Consider the following 8,464-nt stretch of genomic DNA (forward strand, 5'->3'; position numbering starts at 1 on the left):
CAAACAGGATGTTTTGATTTGCATCAAGCACATTCAAAAATACGCCATAATTAACCGTCCCCAGGATGACACCGGGGTAGGTAGCAAAGTCTTTCCTGATCCCAGCTCTGTTCATCTTGGCTTCTTTTAAAAACACAGCAAGCAAGGGTTACTCCAAGCGGAGTCTCCCTTTTTTCCAAAAATTGGGCCACACAGACACCCACCCCATCAGTGGCAGCACTTGGGCCCTAGTTGCAAACAGGATGTTTTGATTTGCATCAAGCACATTCAAAAATACGCCATAATTAACCGTCCCCAGGATGACACCGGGGTAGGTAGCAAAGTCTTTCCTGATCCCAGCTCTGTTCATCTTGGCTTCTTTTAAAAACACAGCAAGCAAGGGTTACTCCAAGCGGAGTCTCCCTTTTTTCCAAAAATTGGGCCACACAGACACCCACCCCATCAGTGGCAGCACTTGGGCCCTAGTTGCAAACAGGATGTTTTGATTTGCATCAAGCACATTCAAAAATACGCCATTCTTATCCGTCCCCAGGATGACACCGGGGTAGGTAGATAAAGTCTTTGCTGACCCATGACTTGTTCATCTTGGCTTCTTTTAAAAACACAGCAAGCAAGGGTTACTCCAAGCGGAGTCTCCCTTTTTTCCAAAAATTGGGCCACACAGACACCCACCCCATCAGTGGCAGCACTTGGGCCCTAGTTGCAAACAGGATGTTTTGATTTGCATCAAGCACATTCCAAAATTCGCCATAATTAACCGTCCCCAGGATGACACCGGGGTAGGTAGCAAAGTCTTTCCTGATCCCAGCTCTGTTCATCTTGGCTTCTTTTAAAAACACAGCAAGCAAGGGTTACTCCAAGCGGAGTCTCCCTTTTTTCCAAAAATTGGGCCACACAGACACCCACCCCATCAGTGGCAGCACTTGGGCCCTAGTTGCAAACAGGATGTTTTGATTTGCATCAAGCACATTCAAAAATACGCCATAATTAACCGTCCCCAGGATGACACCGGGGTAGGTAGCAAAGTCTTTCCTGATCCCAGCTCTGTTCATCTTGGCTTCTTTTAAAAACACAGCAAGCAAGGGTTACTCCAAGCGGAGTCTCCCTTTTTTCCAAAAATTGGGCCACACAGACACCCACCCCATCAGTGGCAGCACTTGGGCCCTAGTTGCAAACAGGATGTTTTGATTTGCATCAAGCACATTCAAAAATACGCCATAATTAACCGTCCCCAGGATGACACCGGGGTAGGTAGCAATGTCTTTCCTGATCCCAGCTCTGTTCATCTTGGCTTCTTTTAAAAACACAGCAAGCAAGGGTTACTCCAAGCGGAGTCTCCCTTTTTTCCAAAAATTGGGCCCCACACACACCCACCCCTTCAGTGGCAGCAGTTGTGCCCCAGTTGTACACTTCACAGCTACATTTGCATCAAGCACATTCAAAAATACGCTATTCTTAACCGTCCCCAGGATGACACCGGGGTAGGTAGCAAAGTCTTTCCTGATCCCAGCTCTGTTCATCTTGGCTTCTTTTAAAAACACAGCAAGCAAGGGTTACTCCAAGCGGAGTCTCCCTTTTTTCCAAAAATTGGGCCACACAGACACCCACCCCATCAGTGGCAGCACTTGGGCCCTAGTTTCAAACAGGATGTTTTGATTTGCATCAAGCACATTCAAAAATACGCCATAATTAACCGTCCCCAGGATGACACCGGGGTAGGTAGCAAAGTCTTTCCTGATCCCAGCTCTGTTCATCTTGGCTTCTTTTAAAAACACAGCAAGCAAGGGTTACTCCAAGCGGAGTCTACCTTTTTTCCAAAAATTGGGCCACACAGACACCCACCCCATCAGTGGCAGCACTTGGGCCCTAGTTGCAAACAGGATGTTTTGATTTGCATCAAGCACATTCAAAAATACGCCATAATTAACCGTCCCCAGGATGACACCGGGGTAGGTAGCAAAGTCTTTCCTGATCCCAGCTCTGTTCATCTTGGCTTCTTTTAAAAACACAGCAAGCAAGGGTTACTCCAAGCGGAGTCTCCCTTTTTTCCAAAAATTGGGCCACACAGACACCCACCCCATCAGTGGCAGCACTTGGGCCCTAGTTGCAAACAGGATGCATCAAGCACATTCCAAATCAACAAGCATTTACTCTCCCCAGGATGACACAGGGGTAGTAAATTCCTTCTGGATCCATGACTTGTTCATTTTGATGAACGTCAGTCTGTCCACATTGTCACTGGACAGACGCGTGCGCTTATCTGTCAGCACACACCCAGCAGCACTGAATACACGTTCAGAGACAACGCTGGCAGCTGGACACGACAAAATCTCCAAGGCGTAACTGGAGAGCTCTGGCCATTTTTCTAGGTTTGAAGCCCAAAAGGAGCAAGGCTCCAGTTGCACAGTCATGGCATCGATGTTCATTTGGAGATACTCCTGTATCATCCTCTCCAGCCGTTGAGTATGTGTCAGACTTGTTGTCTCTGGTGGCCTTGCAAAAGAGGGTCTAAAAAAATTATGAAAAGATTCCATAAAATTGCTGTTACCGGCACCAGATACGGTCCTACTGGTACGGGTAGACTGTTGAAGATGACGAGACCGTCCCATGTTTGTCAAGTTACAACTGGGAGATTCCCTCCCTGCACCTGCACGGTTGTTTGGTGGAAAAGCCGAGCTAAGATCGAGTAACAGCTTCTGCTGATACTCCTGCATACGTGCGTCCCTTTCTATGGCTGGAATTATGTCACAAAATTTGGACTTGTACCGGGGATCTAATAGTGTGGCAATCCAGTAGTCATCATCACTTCTAATTTTGACAATACGACTGTCATGTTGGAGGTAGTGCAACAAAAAGGCACTCATGTGTCTTGCGCAGCCATGCGGACCAAGTCCACGCTGTGTTTGTGGCATAGAGGTGCTACCCGTTCTTTCTTCCTCTGACATCTCCCCCCAACCTCTTTCAACTGAAATTTGACCAAGGTCTCCCTCATCCGCTGAGTCTTCCATGTCCATGGACAGTTCGTCCTCCATTTCTTCATGTTCTCCTGCACCTTGCTCAACATTTCGCCTGCTACTATGCGCCCTTGTCGATCCCTGTTCCCCATGGTCCCATGCCTGCTGCGTTGGTGATGATGAACGTCTGGACCTTGGTGATGTTGTTGTCCCTTGCGCATATGAATCCTCCTGTAGTTCCTCCCCTTCATGTTGTCCCACCCCCTGACTCCGAATAGTGTTTAGCGTGTGCTCCAGCATGTAAATGACTGGAATCGTCATGCTGATAATGGCATTGTCAGAGCTAAACATATTCGTCGCCATGTCGAAACTGTGCAGAAGGGTGCATAGGTCCTTGATCTGAGACCACTCCATCAGGGTGATCTGCCCCACCTCTGCATCTCGTTGGCCCAGGCTATACGTCATGACGTATTGCACCAGGGCTCTGCGGTGCTGCCACAGTCGCTGTAACATGTGGAGAGTTGAATTCCAGCGTGTCGCCACATCGCATTTCAGGCGATGAACCGGCAGGCCGAAAGACTTCTGGAGCGATGCAAGTCGCTCTGCTGCGGCGCTTGAACGGCGGAAGTGAGCTGACAGTTTTCGTGCCCTGTTCAGAAGGCCATCTAGGCCGGGATAGTGTGTTAAAAATTGCTGGACGACAAGGTTCAACACGTGAGCCATACAAGGTACGTGTGTCACAATGCCCAGGCGAAGTGCCGCACCCAGGTTTGCAGCATTGTCGCACACGGCCTTACCAGGCTGCAGGTTGAGTGGAGACAACCATTTATTAAACTCGGACCGCAGAGCTGACCACAACTCCTCAGCTGTGTGACTCTTATTCCCAAGACATGTCAAGCTAAAGACCGCCTGATGCCGTTGCGCTCTGCTGCCAGCATAGTAATGAGGCGTGCGTGATTCCTTCTGCGCAGTGAGAACGCTGGTGGCCTGACAAGGCAGGCTTGGGGCGGAGGTGGAGGACCCAGATGAGGTGGAGGATGCAGAAGCTGTGGCGGAACTTGGACAGACAGAGGATTGACACACAAGTCGTGAGGACGGCAAGACTTGTGCAGCAGACCCTTCACCATCTATCACCATAGTTACCCAGTGCCCAGTCAGCGACATGTAACGTCCCTGTCCATGCTTACTGGTCCAAGTATCGGTGGTGAAATGCACCCGTTCACATACAGAGTTTCTCAAGGAAGCGGTGATGTTGTGTGCGACATGCTGGTGTAGCGCGGGCACACCTTTCTTAGAGAAGTAGTGGCGACTAGGCATCTGGTACTGGGGCACAGCGACAGACATAAGGTCTCTAAAATCCTGTGTGTCCACTAGGCGGAAAGGCAGCATTTCGGTAGCCAACAGCTTACAGAGGGATAGAGTCAACCTCTTAGCTTTGTCATGGGTCGGAGGAAGTGGCCTTTTATTTGACCACATCTGAGGGACAGAGATCTGGCTGCTGTGTGTAGACGGTGTTGAGTAGGGTGTCCCTGGAAAAATGCAGGTTTGTGAGGAAAGTGCAGGCGGAGACATGATGTTGCCTTCATCCAACGTTGGTGCTATCGATGTCTGAGAGAGCTGTACACACTCACTTGTTTCCCCTTCCAAACCAACTGACGACCTTACAAGCAAACTGCCTGTTGCGGTTACAGTGGTGGAAGTTTGGCGTGGAAAAACAGGTGTGACAGCTGTCCCCACAGTCCTAGAAGATGAAGAGCACGCGGATGCACTGGAAGGGGCGGGCGGTGGATGGTTCGCTCTTGCAGCATTGCAGCACAGTGAGCTTCCCACCGGGACCTATGATATTTATTCATGTGACGATTCATGGAAGAAGTTGTCAAACTGCTGAGGTTTTGACCTCTACTAAGAGAATCATGACAAATTTTACATATCACATGATTTGGGCGATCTTTTTCTATGTCAAAAAAGGACCAGGCTAGGCAAGGCTTAGAGGCCATGCGACCTGTTGATCCACCCCGAATAATGCTCATAGGCAGAGTGGTGGCTGAGGATGCAGTTGTAGACGTGCTACCAGTGCTCCGACTCTGTCCAGGAAGGCGCAAGGTAACTTCGTCGTCGGTTGCATCCTCCTCCACCGCCTCTGTTGACCTCCTCGAGTGCCTGACTGGGGGTTGACAGTAGGTGGGATCTAGAACTTCATCATCAATTGTTGTGTTTGCACTCCCCTCCCCCTCAGACCGAGCCTCTTCTTGCCCTGACCGAATATTTAAGTTGTCATCCCAATCGGGTATCTGCGTCTCATCTTCATCAGTATGTTCCTCATTGTCTATAACCACAGGTGTTACAGTTTGTGACAAAGGGTCAACATTATGCTCAGAAACTTGGTCCTCACGGCCTGAATCAGAGTCACAAAGGTTCTGGGCATCACTGCAGACCATTTCCTGTTCTGTACTCACTGTAGCTTGGGAGCAGACCTCTGATTCCCAGGCTATAGTGTGACTGAACAGCTCTGCAGACTCAGCCATCTCAGTTCCACCATACTGTGCAGGGCTGATGGAGACTTCAGAGCTGGGAGAAATCAAGTGTGATTGGGATGACAACTCAGAGGACTGGTGTTTTTTGGATGCGGTACTTGAAGTGGCTGAGAGGGCACTTGTTGGACCACTTGAGATCCATTCAAGCATTTTCCTTTTTTGCCCATCATCTACCTTTCTTCCTGTTGTTCGTGTCCGTAAAAAAGGGAGCACATCGGATTGTCCACGGTAAGTAGTAGACATCTTACTTTTGCTGGTAGATGGTCTATCTTCAGCAGATGATAATGGAGCTTTGCCACTTTCCCCACAGACAAAACCTTTTTTGCCTTTTCCACCACGCCTCTTCCCCTTTCCACCAGCATCTGTCATTTTGCCACTCATGTTGATTGCGACAAGATTGTGGACTGAAAATGTGGTAGTAAAAATTGAGAGGTGGTGAAGATTGCAGTGGTGGTCTAGCTTTATTAACAGCAGAATAATAAAGAATAAATATCCCTGACAATGCAACTTAGTTATAATGAGTTGGAGTGTGCAACGCAGGCAGATGCGCTCTGCAAATGTCTTGGCACTAGTGGGACTATAGCAAAGTCCAATAGCCACGTATAGGATGCCACTAGGTACACTGAGTGTTTGCTAGTATAATGGCTTACTTATAATTAGTTGGAGTGTGCAACGCAGGCAGATGCGCTCTGCAAATGTCTTGGCACTAGTGGGACTATAGCAAAGTCCAATAGCCACGTATAGGATGCCACTAGGTACACTGAGTGTTTGCTAGTATAATGGCTAAGTTAAAATTAGTTGGAGTGTGCAACGCAGGCAGATGCGCTCTGCAAATGTCTTGGCACTAGTGGGACTATAGCAAAGTCCAATAGCCACGTATAGGATGCCACTAGGTACACTGAGTGTTTGCTAGTATAATGGCTTACTTATAATTAGTTGGAGTGTGCAACGCAGGCAGATGCGCTCTGCAAATGTCTTGGCACTAGTGGGACTATAGCAAAGTCCAATAGCCACGTATAGGATGCCACTAGGTACACTGAGTGTTTGCTAGTATAATGGCTTACTTATAATTAGTTGGAGTGTGCAACGCAGGCAGATGCGCTCTGCAAATGTCTTGGCACTAGTGGGACTATAGCAAAGTCCAATAGCCACAGATAAGATGCCACTAGGTACACTGAGTGTTTGCTAGTATAATGGCTTACTTATAATTCGTTGGAGTGTGCAACGCAGGCAGATGCGCTCTGCAAATGTCTTGGCACTAGTGGGACTATAGCAAGGTCCAATAGCCACGTATAGGATGCCACTAGGTACACTGAGTGTTTGCTAGTATAATGGCTTACTTATAATTAGTTGGAGTGTGCAACGCAGGCAGATGCGCTCTGCAAATGTCTTGGCACTAGTGGGACTATAGCAAAGTCCAATAGCCACGTATAGGATGCCACTAGGTACACTGAGTGTTTGCTAGTATAATGGCTTACTTATAATTAGTTGGAGTGTGCAACGCAGGCAGATGCGCTCTGCAAATGTCTTGGCACTAGTGGGACTATAGCAAGGTCCAATAGCCACGTATAGGATGCCACTAGGTACACTGAGTGTTTGCTAGTATAATGGCTTACTTATAATTAGTTGGAGTGTGCAACGCAGGCAGATGCGCTCTGCAAATGTCTTGGCACTAGTGGGACTATAGCAAAGTCCAATAGCCACGTATAGGATGCCACTAGGTACACTGAGTGTTTGCTAGTATAATGGCTAAGTTAAAATTAGTTGGAGTGTGCAACGCAGGCAGATGCGCTCTGCAAATGTCTTGGCACTAGTGGGACTATAGCAAAGTCCAATAGCCACGTATAGGATGCCACTAGGTACACTGAGTGTTTGCTAGTAAAATTGCTTAGTTTAAAAAAGTTGGAGTGTGCAATGCAGGCAGACGTGCTCTGCAAATGTCTTTGCACTAGTGGGACTATAGCAAAGTCCAATAGCCACAGATAGGATGCCACTAGGTACACTGAGTTTTTGCTAGTATAATGGCTTACTTATAATTAGTTGGAGTGTGCAACGCAGGCAGATGCGCTCTGCAAATGTCTTGGCACTAGTGGGACTATAGCAAGGTCCAATAGCCACGTATAGGATGCCACTAGGTACACTGAGTGTTTGCTAGTATAATGGCTTACTTATAATTAGTTGGAGTGTGCAACGCAGGCAGATGCGCTCTGCAAATGTCTTGGCACTAGTGGGACTATAGCAAGGTCCAATAGCCACGTATAGGATGCCACTAGGTACACTGAGTGTTTGCTAGTATAATGGCTTACTTATAATTAGTTGGAGTGTGCAACGCAGGCAGATGCGCTCTTCAAATGTCTTGGCACTAGTGGGACTATAGCAAAGTCCAATAGCCACAGATAGGATGCCACTAGGTACACTGAGTGTTTGCTAGTATAATGGCTTACTTATAATTAGTTGGAGTGTGCAACGCAGGCAGATGCGCTCTGCAAATGTCTTGGCACTAGTGGGACTATAGCAAGGTCCAATAGCCACGTATAGGATGCCACTAGGTACACTGAGTGTTTGCTAGTATAATGGCTTACTTATAATTAGTTGGAGTGTGCAACGCAGGCAGATGCGCTCTGCAAATGTCTTGGCACTAGTGGGACTATAGCAAGGTCCAATAGCCACGTATAGGATGCCACTAGGTACACTGAGTGTTTGCTAGTATAATGGCTTACTTATAATTAGTTGGAGTGTGCAACGCAGGCAGATGCGCTCTGCAAATGTCTTGGCACTAGAGGGACTATAGCAAAGTCCAATAGCCACAGATAGGATGCCACTAGGTACACTGAGTGTTTGCTAGTATAATGGCTTACTTATAATTAGTTGGAGTGTGCAACGCAGGCAGATGCGCTCTGCAAATGTCTTGGCACTAGTGGGACTATAGCAAAGTCCAATAGTCACGTATAGGATGCCACTAGGTACACTGAGTGT

Source organism: Anomaloglossus baeobatrachus, unplaced genomic scaffold (genome assembly GCF_048569485.1).
Source record: "Anomaloglossus baeobatrachus isolate aAnoBae1 unplaced genomic scaffold, aAnoBae1.hap1 Scaffold_188, whole genome shotgun sequence".
NCBI lineage: Eukaryota > Metazoa > Chordata > Amphibia > Anura > Aromobatidae > Anomaloglossus > Anomaloglossus baeobatrachus.